The following is an 18,930-nucleotide window of genomic DNA, read 5'->3' as shown; positions in this document are numbered from 1 at the left end:
TTAAATATAGCGTTGTGGCCGCCATTTTCTGTGTTGGGGGTGGGTGTGTTGTGGGATTGTGGATGGGGTGGTATGGGGGGGGTAGGGGTACGGCGGCCTCCATTGTGGGGGGGGGGGGTGTTGGTTTGGGAGGGGGCACAGTGGGGGGGGGGGAGTGGTCCTGAGATGCTACCTTGGGAAGTGTCGTTGGGGGGGGGGGAGGGGGATGGGTTGGCAGTTAGGTATTTAAATTTAATTTTGTAAGATAGGTTATGTAGAGCGAAGTGTTGAGGAAGGAATAGAAAAGTGTTTAGGACTGAGTTGAGTGTATTAGTTTTTGTGATTGATGTTAGCAGGAAGGTAGGTGGTTGAAATGTGTAAAGATTTGTTAATGAGATCATTTGGTTAATAATGTAGGAATTAAGAGTAAGTGATCACTGGAGATAGATATTCAACAGCATATTGAGTGGACAAATTTTAGCAGGTAGGTAGGCCGGCCGGGCGGCAGAGAGAGCCAATGGACTGACATATAGGTAGACGTTTTCTTCATGGATGGTAAACTATTATTAAAATGGCATGTACACATTTCCATGTGCGACATTCATGTACACACACACACACACACTGACCCACGGAGACTGCCCAAATATGTATACCATCAGCAGCAGTTGGTGTTCCCAGGCAGGTCACCCATCCATGTACTAACCAAATTCAACGGTGCTTAACCTGACTGATGTATGGGACGAGACGCAGTGTTCTCAAGGTGGTAGGTAGGTAGTATGGCTGTTTCTATTGTATACAAGTAGTAACTAATCACATGTGAGTGAGTGAGTCAAGATAATGGTAACTGCAGCGGGCGGGCAGGCAGGCGGAGGTACATAGCAGCCAATTCTCCATTAATGATAGTACTTATTGCAACTATTTAGTCAAATTAACCAACAACAAATGGACTACTACTACTTCTTCTACTACTACTACTACTACTACTGTTGCTCCAAAATAGAAAAGGATGGGATGCCGCCGCTGCCATTGATCTCGCACAAGTTGCTGCTGCTGCTGAAATAACTCATCCTAGGCCTTGCATATGCTCTCTTAGGCTTCATTTAGTCAATACGTGTAACATCATTGAGTCGGGGGACAGGCAGACAGGCATTTTATACATGTTACGCTTATATAGTGGTCTCCAACACCCACCACCCCACAAGATCCATCTAGGGATGATTAACTAACCCTCACTCACCACGCCCCAAGTAGCTTGCTTACTAACTCCTGGATACCTATTTACTGCTAGGTGAACAGGGGCATTCGCTGATAAGAAACGCTACCAACAGTTACAGTCCTCTTTCTATTTCTACAAACCTAGCCTATTTCCTAGCCAAAACTAACCTAGCCCATTTCCTAGCCAAAACTAACCTAACCTAATCTAACCTAACCTAACCTAACCTAACCATATCTAAACAACCTAACTAACTTACTTTTGTATACCTATTTACTGCAAGATGAACAGAGGCATTCGGTGATAAGAAACGCTACCAACAGTTACAGCCCTATTTCTATTTCTACAAACCTAGCCTATTTCCTAGCAATAACTAACCTAACCTAACCTAACCTAATTTAACCTAACCTAACCTTATCTAAACTAACCTAACTAACTAACTTCTGGATACCTATTTACTGCTAGGTGAATAGAGGCGTTCGGTGATAGGAAACGCTACCTACAATTACAGCCCTTTTCTATTACTATTTCTACAAACATAGCCTATTTCCTACCCTAAAATAACCTAACCTAACCTAACCCTCCACACCTAGCTGATTTCCTAGCCAAAACTAACCTAACCAACTCCTGGATACCTATTTACTGCCAGGTGAACAGAGGCATTCGGTGATAAGAAACGTTACCTAAAATTCCAGCTATTTTTTTTCTTATTATATTTATTGTTTTTAAATAATTTATAATTTATTTATACTCTATTCATTTTTATATTTTTTTACCTATTTCTATTTCTACAAACGTAGCCAATTTCCTAGCCTAAACTAACCTAACCTAAATATATATATATATATATATATATATATATATATATATATATATATATATAATATATAATATATATATATATATATATATATATATATATATATTATTAAATATGACCGAAAAAGTAAGATTAATAATTCTAACACGAATTTTCTTGATCTTTCGTAAACTACCCACCTCAAGACTCCGCTCCAATATAGAAGCATCAAGAAATATGGACCAATAGGCTTTCTACAATCACTTCCATTCAATACCCATTGTTTCGTGTTCTGTCTTGTGTTGATGAAATTAATACCCTATTAATACCACCTCACCCCATCCATCTCACTCAAATGTAGATAAACAAATCGGAGATGTGTAAGTTCTATTCAGTTGTGTATGTGTAAACTAAAGTCTTTGAAAATGTAATAAGTTTTACGAAACGCGCTCAAGTGTCGCGTCAGACTAGAAATAAAAATGAATTTTGGAGAATTGATTTTGAATTACCACCAACAGTGAAAAGAAATGTACGAAAGATCGAGAAAATTCGTGTTAGAATTATTAATCTTACTTTTTCGGTCATATTTAATAATATATGTCTACAGGAAAGACTGCTACCAAAATATACTAATATATATATATATATATATATATATATATATATATATATATATATATATATATGTCGTACCTAGTAGCCAGAACTCACTTCTCAGCCTACTATGCAAGGCCAAATTTGCTAGTAAGCCAAGTTTTTCATGAATTAATTGTTTTTCGACTACCTAACCTACCTAACCTAACCTAACCTAACTTTTTCGGCTACCTAACCAAACCTAACCTATAAAGATGTAGGTTAGGTTAGGTAGGGTTGGTTAGGTTCGGTCATATATCTACGTTAATTTTAACTCCAATAAAAAAAAATTGACTCATACATAATGAAATGGGTAGCTTTATCATTTCATAAGAAAAAAATTAGAAAAAATATATTAATTCAGGAAAACTTGGCTTATTAGGCAAATCGGGCCTTGAATAGTAGGCCAAAAAGTGAGTTCTGGCTACTAGGTACGACATATATATTATATATATATATATATATAATAATATATATATATATAATATATATATATATATATATATATATATATATATATATATAAAACCAACCACAAAATAACCAACCTTACCTATACCTTACCAACATACCCTAACCAACCCAACCTAAGCATACATATTATCTAAATTGATAACTAAACCATAATTATGCTTGTTTTAACCTAAAATTCTAACCTCAAATTCTAACCTAATTCTAGTTCTAACCAACCTAACCAAACCAACCAACCTAACCAACTAACCTAACTAAGCTAACTAACCAACCTAACCAACCAACCTAACCAACCTAACCAACCAACCAACCAACCTAACCAACCAACCTAACCAACCAACCTAACTAACCAACCTATCCAACCAACCTAATCAACCAACCTAGGCAACCTAACCTAACCAACCAACCTAACCAACCAACCTAACCAACCTATCCTCCCTTCTTATTATCTGACCCGAATTTTCGGTTCGTGTCAGAGTCCATGAGTGTCCGTGTGCGTGTCCGTGTCTGTGAATCCATGGGGTTTTGGGTCCAGGAAGCTATTTGTGTCAACCCAAATTGCCTCCCTTCTCCCCACCTGAAATCCAGGTGGATTGAAAGACCTGACCTAGGTCAGTTGATCCATGTATCCGTCCGTGGGCCCCCGGACTTCAACCCTTCCCCACATTCCAAAGGGTCAGTCAATCAATCTTGGCTATCCAGAGAATCTATCGAAACTGATGCTCCTACAGGAGGGGACACACAGAGAAATCTGTGCCCTGTACTTGCAACCATTCCGACAGGCTCGAACGCAGGTCTGTCCGGATTAAGAACATGTTCTATCCGACTAGGCCACGCTGGAGTTGCCTTCTGAATCAAATTTGGCACTTGTATTTATATCTCATAGCAAGGTTAGTTAGTGTCTATTTATGAACAGTTGCCATGATTGACATGTGAAGTTGTTAATTTGTGTTGTCAGTTAGAAATACCTGACAGCTTTGTTTGATGAGGTTGCAGTCCCGTGAAGCAGTTTTATGAATGAATATTGGAGAATTTAGGCTAACTGACATGTACTCACCTAGTTGTACTCACCTAGTTGTGTTTGCGGGGGTTGAGCTCTGGCTCTTTGGTCCCGCCTCTCAACCGTCAATCAACAGGTGTACAGATTCCTGAGCCTATCGGGCTCTGTCATATCTACACTTGAAACTGTGTATGGAGTCAGCCTCCACCACATCACTTCCTAATGCATTCCATTTGTCAACCACTCTGACACTAAAAAAGTTCTTTCTAATATCTCTGTGGCTCATTTGGGCACTCAGTTTCCACCTGTGTCCCCTAGTACGTGTGCCCCTTGTGTTAAATAGACTGTCTTTATCTACCCTATCAATCCCCTTCAGAATCTTGAATGTGGTGATCATGTCCCCCCTAACTCTTCTGTTAGGGGGGACATATAGGACTGACTTCTGGACTGTCACATATGTCACTTCTGGACTGACATATAGGTAGATGTGTGTGTGTGTGTGTGTGTGTGTGTGTGTGTGTGTGTGTGTGTGTGTGTGTGTGTGTGTGTGTGTGTGTGTGTGTGTGTGTTTAAAAGTATGTATTAATTAATAATTAGTGTGGTGTTTCCAAATAAGTTTGAGAATGGTAAACAAGCAATCCAATATCTAATATGTGCTATTTTATGTCTCATTCTATAAAATATATGTTTTACTAGGGAAGGAAAATCCGGTTTGTTTTTTTCTTCGTTTTATTTCAAGAATAAATAGTACATAGGGGAAGAAACGAAGGTTTTGGCTGGTTAAATATAGCGTTGTGGCCGCCATTTTCTGTGTTGGGGGTGGGGTGTGTTGTGGGATTGTGGATGGGGTGGTATGGGGGGGGGTAGGGGTACGGCGGCCTCCATTGTGGGGGGGGGGGTGTTGGTTTGGGAGGGGGCACGGTGGGGGGGGGGAGTGGTCCTGAGATGCTACCTTGGGAAGTGTCGTTGGGGGGGGGGGCAGGGGGATGGGTTGGCAGTTAGGTATTTAAATTTAATTTTGTAAGATAGGTTATGTAGAGCGAAGTGTTGAGGAAGGAATAAGAAAAGTGTTTAGGACTGAGTTGAGTGTATTAGTTTTTGTGATTGATGTTAGCAGGAAGGTAGGTGGTTGAAATGTGTAAAGATTTGTTAATGAGATCATTTGGTTAATAATGTAGGAATTAAGAGTAAGTGATCACTGGAGATAGATATTCAACAGCATATTGAGTGGACAAATTTTAGCAGGTAGGTAGGCCGGCCGGGCGGCAGAGAGAGCCAATGGACTGACATATAGGTAGACGTTTTCTTCATGGATGGTAAACTATTATTAAAATGGCATGTACACATTTCCATGTGCGACATTCATGTACACACACACACACACACTGACCCACGGAGACTGCCCAAATATGTATACCATCAGCAGCAGTTGGTGTTCCCAGGCAGGTCACCCATCCATGTACTAACCAAATTCAACGGTGCTTAACCTGACTGATGTATGGGACGAGACGCAGTGTTCTCAAGGTGGTAGGTAGGTAGTATGGCTGTTTCTATTGTATACAAGTAGTAACTAATCACATGTGAGTGAGTGAGTCAAGATAATGGTAACTGCAGCGGGCGGGCAGGCAGGCGGAGGTACATAGCAGCCAATTCTCCATTAATGATAGTACTTATTGCAACTATTTAGTCAAATTAACCAACAACAAATGGACTACTACTACTTCTTCTACTACTACTACTACTACTACTGTTGCTCCAAAATAGAAAAGGATGGGATGCCGCCGCTGCCATTGATCTCGCACAAGTTGCTGCTGCTGCTGACAAATAACTCATCCTAGGCCTTGCATATGCTCTCTTAGGCTTCATTTAGTCAATACGTGTAACATCATTGAGTCGGGGGACAGGCAGACAGGCATTTTATACATGTTACGCTTATATAGTGGTCTCCAACACCCACCACCCCACAAGATCCATCTAGGGACTGATTAACTAACCCTCACTCACCACGCCCCAAGTAGCTTGCTTACTAACTCCTGGATACCTATTTACTGCTAGGTGAACAGGGGCATTCGCTGATAAGAAACGCTACCAACAGTTACAGTCCTCTTTCTATTTCTACAAACCTAGCCTATTTCCTAGCCAAAACTAACCTAGCCCATTTCCTAGCCAAAACTAACCTAACCTAATCTAACCTAACCTAACCTAACCTAACCATATCTAAACTAACCTAACTAACTTACTTTTGTATACCTATTTACTGCAAGATGAACAGAGGCATTCGGTGATAAGAAACGCTACCAACAGTTACAGCCCTATTTCTATTTCTACAAACCTAGCCTATTTCCTAGCAATAACTAACCTAACCTAACCTAATTTAACCTAACCTAACCTTATCTAAACTAACCTAACTAACTAACTTCTGGATACCTATTTACTGCTAGGTGAATAGAGGCGTTCGGTGATAGGAAACGCTACCTACAATTACAGCCCTCTTTCTATTACTATTTCTACAAACATAGCCTATTTCCTACCCTAAAATAACCTAACCTAACCTAACCCTCCACACCTAGCTGATTTCCTAGCCAAAACTAACCTAACCAACTCCTGGATACCTATTTACTGCCAGGTGAACAGAGGCATTCGGTGATAAGAAACGTTACCTAAAATTCCAGCTATTTTTTTCTCTTTATTATATTTATTGTTTTTAAATAATTTATAATTTATTTATACTCTATTCATTTTTTTTATTTTTACCTATTTCTATTTCTACAAACGTAGCCAATTTCCTAGCCTAAACTAACCTAACCTAAATATATATATATATATATATATATATATATATATATATATATATATATATATATATATATATATATATATATATATATATATATATATATATATTATTAAATATGACCGAAAAAGTAAGATTAATAATTCTAACACGAATTTTCTTGATCTTTCGTAAACTACCCACCTCAAGACTCCGCTCCAATATAGAAGCATCAAGAAATATGGACCAATAGGCTTTCTACAATCACTTCCATTCAATACCCATTGTTTCGTGTTCTGTCTTGTGTTGATGAAATTAATACCCTATTAATACCACCTCACCCCATCCATCTCACTCAAATGTAGATATAAACAAATCGGAGATGTGTAAGTTCTATTCAGTTGTGTATGTGTAAACTAAAATCTTTGAAAATGTAATAAGTTTTACGAAACGCGCTCAAGTGTCGCGTCAGACTAGAAATAAAAATGAATTTTGGAGAATTGATTTTTGAATTACCACCAACAGTGAAAAGAAATGTACGAAAGATCGAGAAAATTCGTGTTAGAATTATTAATCTTACTTTTTCGGTCATATTTAATAATATATGTCTACAGGAAAGACTGCTACCAAAATATACTAATATATATATATATATATATATATATATATATATATATATATATATATATATATATATATATATATATATATATATATATATATATATATATATATATAAACCAACCACAAAATAACCAACCATACCTATACCTTACCAACATACCCTAACCAACCCAACCTAAGCATACATATTATCTAAATTGATAACTAAACCATAATTATGCTTGTTTTAACCTAAAATTCTAACCTCAAATTCTAACCTAATTCTAGTTCTAACCAACCTAACCAAACCAACCAACCTAACCAACTAACCTAACTAAGCTAACTAACCAACCTAACCAACCAACCTAACCAACCTAACCAACCAACCAACCAACCTAACCAACCAACCTAACCAACCAACCTAACTAACCAACCTATCCAACCAACCTAATCAACCAACCTAGGCAACCTAACTAACCAACCAACCTAACCAACCAACCTAACCAACCTATCCTCCCTTCTTATTATCTGACCCGAATTTTCGGTTCGTGTCAGAGTCCATGAGTGTCCGTGTGCGTGTCCGTGTCTGTGAATCCATGGGGTTTTGGGTCCAGGAAGCTATTTGTGTCAACCCAAATTGCCTCCCTTCTCCCCACCTGAAATCCAGGTGGATTGAAAGACCTGACCTAGGTCAGTTGATCCATGTATCCGTCCGTGGGCCCCCGGACTTCAACCCTTCCCCACATTCCAAAGGGTCAGTCAATCAATCTTGGCTATCCAGAGAATCTATCGAAACTGATGCTCCTACAGGAGGGGACACACAGAGAAATCTGTGCCCTGTACTTGCAACCATTCCGACAGGCTCGAACGCAGGTCTGTCCGGATTAAGAACATGTTCTATCCGACTAGGCCACGCTGGAGTTGCCTTCTGAATCAAATTTGGCACTTGTATTTATATCTCATAGCAAGGTTAGTTAGTGTCTATTTATGAACAGTTGCCATGATTGACATGTGAAGTTGTTAATTTGTGTTGTCAGTTAGAAATACCTGACAGCTTTGTTTGATGAGGTTGCAGTCCCGTGAAGCAGTTTTATGAATGAATATTGGAGAATTTAGGCTAACTGACATGTACTCACCTAGTTGTACTCACCTAGTTGTGTTTGCGGGGGTTGAGCTCTGGCTCTTTGGTCCCGCCTCTCAACCGTCAATCAACAGGTGTACAGATTCCTGAGCCTATCGGGCTCTGTCATATCTACACTTGAAACTGTGTATGGAGTCAGCCTCCACCACATCACTTCCTAATGCATTCCATTTGTCAACCACTCTGACACTAAAAAAGTTCTTTCTAATATCTCTGTGGCTCATTTGGGCACTCAGTTTCCACCTGTGTCCCCTAGTACGTGTGCCCCTTGTGTTAAATAGACTGTCTTTATCTACCCTATCAATCCCCTTCAGAATCTTGAATGTGGTGATCATGTCCCCCCTAACTCTTCTGTTAGGGGGGACATATAGGACTGACTTCTGGACTGTCACATATGTCACTTCTGGACTGACATATAGGTAGATGTGTGTGTGTGTGTGTGTGTGTGTGTGTGTGTGTGTGTGTGTGTGTGTGTGTGTGTGTGTGTGTGTGTGTGTGTGTGTGTTTAAAAGTATGTATTAATTAATAATTAGTGTGGTGTTTCCAAATAAGTTTGAGAATGGTAAACAAGCAATCCAATATCTAATATGTGCTATTTTATGTCTCATTCTATAAAATATATGTTTTACTAGGGAAGGAAAATCCGGTTTGTTTTTTTCTTCGTTTTATTTCAAGAATAAATAGTACATAGGGGAAGAAACGAAGGTTTTGGCTGGTTAAATATAGCGTTGTGGCCGCCATTTTCTGTGTTGGGGGTGGGGTGTGTTGTGGGATTGTGGATGGGGTGGTAGGGGGGGGGGTAGGGGTACGGCGGCCTCCATTGTGGGGGGGGGGGTGTTGGTTTGGGAGGGGGCACGGTGGGGGGGGGGGAGTGGTCCTGAGATGCTACCTTGGGAAGTGTCGTTGGGGGGGGGGGGGGGGATGGGTTGGCAGTTAGGTATTTAAATTTAATTTTGTAAGATAGGTTATGTAGAGCGAAGTGTTGAGGAAGGAATAAGAAAAGTGTTTAGGACTGAGTTGAGTGTATTAGTTTTTGTGATTGATGTTAGCAGGAAGGTAGGTGGTTGAAATGTGTAAAGATTTGTTAATGAGATCATTTGGTTAATAATGTAGGAATTAAGAGTAAGTGATCACTGGAGATAGATATTCAACAGCATATTGAGTGGACAAATTTTAGCAGGTAGGTAGGCCGGCCGGGCGGCAGAGAGAGCCAATGGACTGACATATAGGTAGACGTTTTCTTCATGGATGGTAAACTATTATTAAAATGGCATGTACACATTTCCATGTGCGACATTCATGTACACACACACACACTGACCCACGGAGACTGCCCAAATATGTATACCATCAGCAGCAGTTGGTGTTCCCAGGCAGGTCACCCATCCATGTACTAACCAAATTCAACGGTGCTTAACCTGACTGATGTATGGGACGAGACGCAGTGTTCTCAAGGTGGTAGGTAGGTAGTATGGCTGTTTCTATTGTATACAAGTAGTAACTAATCACATGTGAGTGAGTGAGTCAAGATAATGGTAACTGCAGCGGGCGGGCAGGCAGGCGGAGGTACATAGCAGCCAATTCTCCATTAATGATAGTACTTATTGCAACTATTTAGTCAAATTAACCAACAACAAATGGACTACTACTACTTCTTCTACTACTACTACTACTACTACTGTTGCTCCAAAATAGAAAAGGATGGGATGCCGCCGCTGCCATTGATCTCGCACAAGTTGCTGCTGCTGCTGACAAATAACTCATCCTAGGCCTTGCATATGCTCTCTTAGGCTTCATTTAGTCAATACGTGTAACATCATTGAGTCGGGGGACAGGCAGACAGGCATTTTATACATGTTACGCTTATATAGTGGTCTCCAACACCCACCACCCCACAAGATCCATCTAGGGACTGATTAACTAACCCTCACTCACCACGCCCCAAGTAGCTTGCTTACTAACTCCTGGATACCTATTTACTGCTAGGTGAACAGGGGCATTCGCTGATAAGAAACGCTACCAACAGTTACAGTCCTCTTTCTATTTCTACAAACCTAGCCTATTTCCTAGCCAAAACTAACCTAGCCCATTTCCTAGCCAAAACTAACCTAACCTAATCTAACCTAACCTAACCTAACCTAACCATATCTAAACTAACCTAACTAACTTACTTTTGTATACCTATTTACTGCAAGATGAACAGAGGCATTCGGTGATAAGAAACGCTACCAACAGTTACAGCCCTATTTCTATTTCTACAAACCTAGCCTATTTCCTAGCAATAACTAACTAACCTAACCTAACCTAATTTAACCTAACCTAACCTTATCTAAACTAACCTAACTAACTAACTTCTGGATACCTATTTACTGCTAGGTGAATAGAGGCGTTCGGTGATAGGAAACGCTACCTACAATTACAGCCCTCTTTCTATTACTATTTCTACAAACATAGCCTATTTCCTACCCTAAAATAACCTAACCTAACCTAACCCTCCACACCTAGCTGATTTCCTAGCCAAAACTAACCTAACCAACTCCTGGATACCTATTTACTGCCAGGTGAACAGAGGCATTCGGTGATAAGAAACGTTACCTAAAATTCCAGCTATTTTTTTCTCTTTATTATATTTATTGTTTTTAAATAATTTATAATTTATTTATACTCTATTCATTTTTTTTTATTTTTTTACCTATTTCTATTTCTACAAACGTAGCCAATTTCCTAGCCTAAACTAACCTAACCTAAATATATATATATATATATATATATATATATATATATATATATATATATATATATATATATATATATATATATATATATATATATATATATATATATATATATTATTAAATATGACCGAAAAAGTAAGATTAATAATTCTAACACGAATTTTCTTGATCTTTCGTAAACTACCCACCTCAAGACTCCGCTCCAATATAGAAGCATCAAGAAATATGGACCAATAGGCTTTCTACAATCACTTCCATTCAATACCCATTGTTTCGTGTTCTGTCTTGTGTTGATGAAATTAATACCCTATTAATACCACCTCACCCCATCCATCTCACTCAAATGTAGATATAAACAAATCGGAGATGTGTAAGTTCTATTCAGTTGTGTATGTGTAAACTAAAATCTTTGAAAATGTAATAAGTTTTACGAAACGCGCTCAAGTGTCGCGTCAGACTAGAAATAAAAATGAATTTTGGAGAATTGATTTTTGAATTACCACCAACAGTGAAAAGAAATGTACGAAAGATCGAGAAAATTCGTGTTAGAATTATTAATCTTACTTTTTCGGTCATATTTAATAATATATGTCTACAGGAAAGACTGCTACCAAAATATACTAATATATATATATATATATATATATATATATATATATATATATATATATATATATATATATATATATATATATATATATATATATATATATATATATATATATATATATATAAACCAACCACAAAATAACCAACCATACCTATACCTTACCAACATACCCTAACCAACCCAACCTAAGCATACATATTATCTAAATTGATAACTAAACCATAATTATGCTTGTTTTAACCTAAAATTCTAACCTCAAATTCTAACCTAATTCTAGTTCTAACCAACCTAACCAAACCAACCAACCTAACCAACTAACCTAACTAAGCTAACTAACCAACCTAACCAACCAACCTAACCAACCTAACCAACCAACCAACCAACCTAACCAACCAACCTAACCAACCAACCTAACTAACCAACCTATCCAACCAACCTAATCAACCAACCTAGGCAACCTAACTTAACCAACCAACCTAACCAACCAACCTAACCAACCTATCCTCCCTTCTTATTATCTGACCCGAATTTTCGGTTCGTGTCAGAGTCCATGAGTGTCCGTGTGCGTGTCCGTGTCTGTGAATCCATGGGGTTTTGGGTCCAGGAAGCTATTTGTGTCAACCCAAATTGCCTCCCTTCTCCCCACCTGAAATCCAGGTGGATTGAAAGACCTGACCTAGGTCAGTTGATCCATGTATCCGTCCGTGGGCCCCCGGACTTCAACCCTTCCCCACATTCCAAAGGGTCAGTCAATCAATCTTGGCTATCCAGAGAATCTATCGAAACTGATGCTCCTACAGGAGGGGACACACAGAGAAATCTGTGCCCTGTACTTGCAACCATTCCGACAGGCTCGAACGCAGGTCTGTCCGGATTAAGAACATGTTCTATCCGACTAGGCCACGCTGGAGTTGCCTTCTGAATCAAATTTGGCACTTGTATTTATATCTCATAGCAAGGTTAGTTAGTGTCTATTTATGAACAGTTGCCATGATTGACATGTGAAGTTGTTAATTTGTGTTGTCAGTTAGAAATACCTGACAGCTTTGTTTGATGAGGTTGCAGTCCCGTGAAGCAGTTTTATGAATGAATATTGGAGAATTTAGGCTAACTGACATGTACTCACCTAGTTGTACTCACCTAGTTGTGTTTGCGGGGGTTGAGCTCTGGCTCTTTGGTCCCGCCTCTCAACCGTCAATCAACAGGTGTACAGATTCCTGAGCCTATCGGGCTCTGTCATATCTACACTTGAAACTGTGTATGGAGTCAGCCTCCACCACATCACTTCCTAATGCATTCCATTTGTCAACCACTCTGACACTAAAAAAGTTCTTTCTAATATCTCTGTGGCTCATTTGGGCACTCAGTTTCCACCTGTGTCCCCTAGTACGTGTGCCCCTTGTGTTAAATAGACTGTCTTTATCTACCCTATCAATCCCCTTCAGAATCTTGAATGTGGTGATCATGTCCCCCCTAACTCTTCTGTTAGGGGGGACATATAGGACTGACTTCTGGACTGTCACATATGTCACTTCTGGACTGACATATAGGTAGATGTGTGTGTGTGTGTGTGTGTGTGTGTGTGTGTGTGTGTGTGTGTGTGTGTGTTTAAAAGTATGTATTAATTAATAATTAGTGTGGTGTTTCCAAATAAGTTTGAGAATGGTAAACAAGCAATCCAATATCTAATATGTGCTATTTTATGTCTCATTCTATAAAATATATGTTTTACTAGGGAAGGAAAATCCGGTTTGTTTTTTTCTTCGTTTTATTTCAAGAATAAATAGTACATAGGGGAAGAAACGAAGGTTTTGGCTGGTTAAATATAGCGTTGTGGCCGCCATTTTCTGTGTTGGGGGTGGGGTGTGTTGTGGGATTGTGGATGGGGTGGTATGGGGGGGGGGTAGGGGTACGGCGGCCTCCATTGTGGGGGGGGGGGTGTTGGTTTGGGAGGGGGCACGGTGGGGGGGGGGAGTGGTCCTGAGATGCTACCTTGGGAAGTGTCGTTGGGGGGGGGGGCAGGGGGATGGGTTGGCAGTTAGGTATTTAAATTTAATTTTGTAAGATAGGTTATGTAGAGCGAAGTGTTGAGGAAGGAATAAGAAAAGTGTTTAGGACTGAGTTGAGTGTATTAGTTTTTGTGATTGATGTTAGCAGGAAGGTAGGTGGTTGAAATGTGTAAAGATTTGTTAATGAGATCATTTGGTTAATAATGTAGGAATTAAGAGTAAGTGATCACTGGAGATAGATATTCAACAGCATATTGAGTGGACAAATTTTAGCAGGTAGGTAGGCCGGCCGGGCGGCAGAGAGAGCCAATGGACTGACATATAGGTAGACGTTTTCTTCATGGATGGTAAACTATTATTAAAATGGCATGTACACATTTCCATGTGCGACATTCATGTACACACACACACACACTGACCCACGGAGACTGCCCAAATATGTATACCATCAGCAGCAGTTGGTGTTCCCAGGCAGGTCACCCATCCATGTACTAACCAAATTCAACGGTGCTTAACCTGACTGATGTATGGGACGAGACGCAGTGTTCTCAAGGTGGTAGGTAGGTAGTATGGCTGTTTCTATTGTATACAAGTAGTAACTAATCACATGTGAGTGAGTGAGTCAAGATAATGGTAACTGCAGCGGGCGGGCAGGCAGGCGGAGGTACATAGCAGCCAATTCTCCATTAATGATAGTACTTATTGCAACTATTTAGTCAAATTAACCAACAACAAATGGACTACTACTACTTCTTCTACTACTACTACTACTACTACTGTTGCTCCAAAATAGAAAAGGATGGGATGCCGCCGCTGCCATTGATCTCGCACAAGTTGCTGCTGCTGCTGACAAATAACTCATCCTAGGCCTTGCATATGCTCTCTTAGGCTTCATTTAGTCAATACGTGTAACATCATTGAGTCGGGGGACAGGCAGACAGGCATTTTATACATGTTACGCTTATATAGTGGTCTCCAACACCCACCACCCCACAAGATCCATCTAGGGACTGATTAACTAACCCTCACTCACCACGCCCCAAGTAGCTTGCTTACTAACTCCTGGATACCTATTTACTGCTAGGTGAACAGGGGCATTCGCTGATAAGAAACGCTACCAACAGTTACAGTCCTCTTTCTATTTCTACAAACCTAGCCTATTTCCTAGCCAAAACTAACCTAGCCCATTTCCTAGCCAAAACTAACCTAACCTAATCTAACCTAACCTAACCTAACCTAACCATATCTAAACTAACCTAACTAACTTACTTTTGTATACCTATTTACTGCAAGATGAACAGAGGCATTCGGTGATAAGAAACGCTACCAACAGTTACAGCCCTATTTCTATTTCTACAAACCTAGCCTATTTCCTAGCAATAACTAAACCTAACCTAACCTAATTTAACCTAACCTAACCTTATCTAAACTAACCTAACTAACTAACTTCTGGATACCTATTTACTGCTAGGTGAATAGAGGCGTTCGGTGATAGGAAACGCTACCTACAATTACAGCCCTCTTTCTATTACTATTTCTACAAACATAGCCTATTTCCTACCCTAAAATAACCTAACCTAACCTAACCCTCCACACCTAGCTGATTTCCTAGCCAAAACTAACCTAACCAACTCCTGGATACCTATTTACTGCCAGGTGAACAGAGGCATTCGGTGATAAGAAACGTTACCTAAAATTCCAGCTATTTTTTTCTCTTTATTATATTTATTGTTTTTAAATAATTTATAATTTATTTATACTCTATTCATTTTTTTTATTTTTTTACCTATTTCTATTTCTACAAACGTAGCCAATTTCCTAGCCTAAACTAACCTAACCTAAATATATATATATATATATATATATATATATATATATATATATATATATATATATATATATATATATATATATATATATATATTATTAAATATGACCGAAAAAGTAAGATTAATAATTCTAACACGAATTTTCTTGATCTTTCGTAAACTACCCACCTCAAGACTCCGCTCCAATATAGAAGCATCAAGAAATATGGACCAATAGGCTTTCTACAATCACTTCCATTCAATACCCATTGTTTCGTGTTCTGTCTTGTGTTGATGAAATTAATACCCTATTAATACCACCTCACCCCATCCATCTCACTCAAATGTAGATATAAACAAATCGGAGATGTGTAAGTTCTATTCAGTTGTGTATGTGTAAACTAAAATCTTTGAAAATGTAATAAGTTTTACGAAACGCGCTCAAGTGTCGCGTCAGACTAGAAATAAAAATGAATTTTGGAGAATTGATTTTTGAATTACCACCAACAGTGAAAAGAAATGTACGAAAGATCGAGAAAATTCGTGTTAGAATTATTAATCTTACTTTTTCGGTCATATTTAATAATATATGTCTACAGGAAAGACTGCTACCAAAATATACTAATATATATATATATATATATATATATATATATATATATATATATATATATATATATATATATATATATATATATATATATATATATATATATATAAACCAACCACAAAATAACCAACCATACCTATACCTTACCAACATACCCTAACCAACCCAACCTAAGCATACATATTATCTAAATTGATAACTAAACCATAATTATGCTTGTTTTAACCTAAAATTCTAACCTCAAATTCTAACCTAATTCTAGTTCTAACCAACCTAACCAAACCAACCAACCTAACCAACTAACCTAACTAAGCTAACTAACCAACCTAACCAACCAACCTAACCAACCTAACCAACCAACCAACCAACCTAACCAACCAACCTAACCAACCAACCTAACTAACCAACCTATCCAACCAACCTAATCAACCAACCTAGGCAACCTAACTTAACCAACCAACCTAACCAACCAACCTAACCAACCTATCCTCCCTTCTTATTATCTGACCCGAATTTTCGGTTCGTGTCAGAGTCCATGAGTGTCCGTGTGCGTGTCCGTGTCTGTGAATCCATGGGGTTTTGGGTCCAGGAAGCTATTTGTGTCAACCCAAATTGCCTCCCTTCTCCCCACCTGAAATCCAGGTGGATTGAAAGACCTGACCTAGGTCAGTTGATCCATGTATCCGTCCGTGGGCCCCCGGACTTCAACCCTTCCCCACATTCCAAAGGGTCAGTCAATCAATCTTGGCTATCCAGAGAATCTATCGAAACTGATGCTCCTACAGGAGGGGACACACAGAGAAATCTGTGCCCTGTACTTGCAACCATTCCGACAGGCTCGAACGCAGGTCTGTCCGGATTAAGAACATGTTCTATCCGACTAGGCCACGCTGGAGTTGCCTTCTGAATCAAATTTGGCACTTGTATTTATATCTCATAGCAAGGTTAGTTAGTGTCTATTTATGAACAGTTGCCATGATTGACATGTGAAGTTGTTAATTTGTGTTGTCAGTTAGAAATACCTGACAGCTTTGTTTGATGAGGTTGCAGTCCCGTGAAGCAGTTTTATGAATGAATATTGGAGAATTTAGGCTAACTGACATGTACTCACCTAGTTGTACTCACCTAGTTGTGTTTGCGGGGGTTGAGCTCTGGCTCTTTGGTCCCGCCTCTCAACCGTCAATCAACAGGTGTACAGATTCCTGAGCCTATCGGGCTCTGTCATATCTACACTTGAAACTGTGTATGGAGTCAGCCTCCACCACATCACTTCCTAATGCATTCCATTTGTCAACCACTCTGACACTAAAAAAGTTCTTTCTAATATCTCTGTGGCTCATTTGGGCACTCAGTTTCCACCTGTGTCCCCTAGTACGTGTGCCCCTTGTGTTAAATAGACTGTCTTTATCTACCCTATCAATCCCCTTCAGAATCTTGAATGTGGTGATCATGTCCCCCCTAACTCTTCTGTTAGGGGGGACATATAGGACTGACTTCTGGACTGTCACATATGTCACTTCTGGACTGACATATAGGTAGTGTGTGTGTGTGTGTGTGTGTGTGTGTGTGTGTGTGTGTGTGTGTTTAAAAGTATGTATTAATTAATAATTAGTGTGGTGTTTCCAAATAAGTTTGAGAATGGTAAACAAGCAATCCAATATCTAATATGTGCTATTTTATGTCTCATTCTATAAAATATATGTTTTACTAGGGAAGGAAAATCCGGTTTGTTTTTTTCTTCGTTTTATTTCAAGAATAAATAGTACATAGGGGAAGAAACGAAGGTTTTGGCTGGTTAAATATAGCGTTGTGGCCGCCATTTTCTGTGTTGGGGGTGGGGTGTGTTGTGGGATTGTGGATGGGGTGGTATGGGGGGGGGTAGGGGTACGGCGGCCTCCATTGTGGGGGGGGGGGTGTTGGTTTGGGAGGGGGCACGGTGGGGGGGGGGGAGTGGTCCTGAGATGCTACCTTGGGAAGTGTCGTTGGGGGGGGGGGCAGGGGGATGGGTTGGCAGTTAGGTATTTAAATTTAATTTTGTAAGATAGGTTATGTAGAGCGAAGTGTTGAGGAAGGAATAAGAAAAGTGTTTAGGACTGAGTTGAGTGTATTAGTTTTTGTGATTGATGTTAGCAGGAAGGTAGGTGGTTGAAATGTGTAAAGATTTGTTAATGAGATCATTTGGTTAATAATGTAGGAATTAAGAGTAAGTGATCACTGGAGATAGATATTCAACAGCATATTGAGTGGACAAATTTTAGCAGGTAGGTAGGCCGGCCGGGCGGCAGAGAGAGCCAATGGACTGACATATAGGTAGACGTTTTCTTCATGGATGGTAAACTATTATTAAAATGGCATGTACACATTTCCATGTGCGACATTCATGTACACACACACACACACTGACCCACGGAGACTGCCCAAATATGTATACCATCAGCAGCAGTTGGTGTTCCCAGGCAGGTCACCCATCCATGTACTAACCAAATTCAACGGTGCTTAACCTGACTGATGTATGGGACGAGACGCAGTGTTCTCAAGGTGGT

The sequence above is a fragment of the Procambarus clarkii genome, chromosome 77 (assembly GCF_040958095.1).
Source record: "Procambarus clarkii isolate CNS0578487 chromosome 77, FALCON_Pclarkii_2.0, whole genome shotgun sequence".
NCBI lineage: Eukaryota > Metazoa > Arthropoda > Malacostraca > Decapoda > Cambaridae > Procambarus > Procambarus clarkii.
This window is presented reverse-complemented; position numbering follows the sequence as displayed.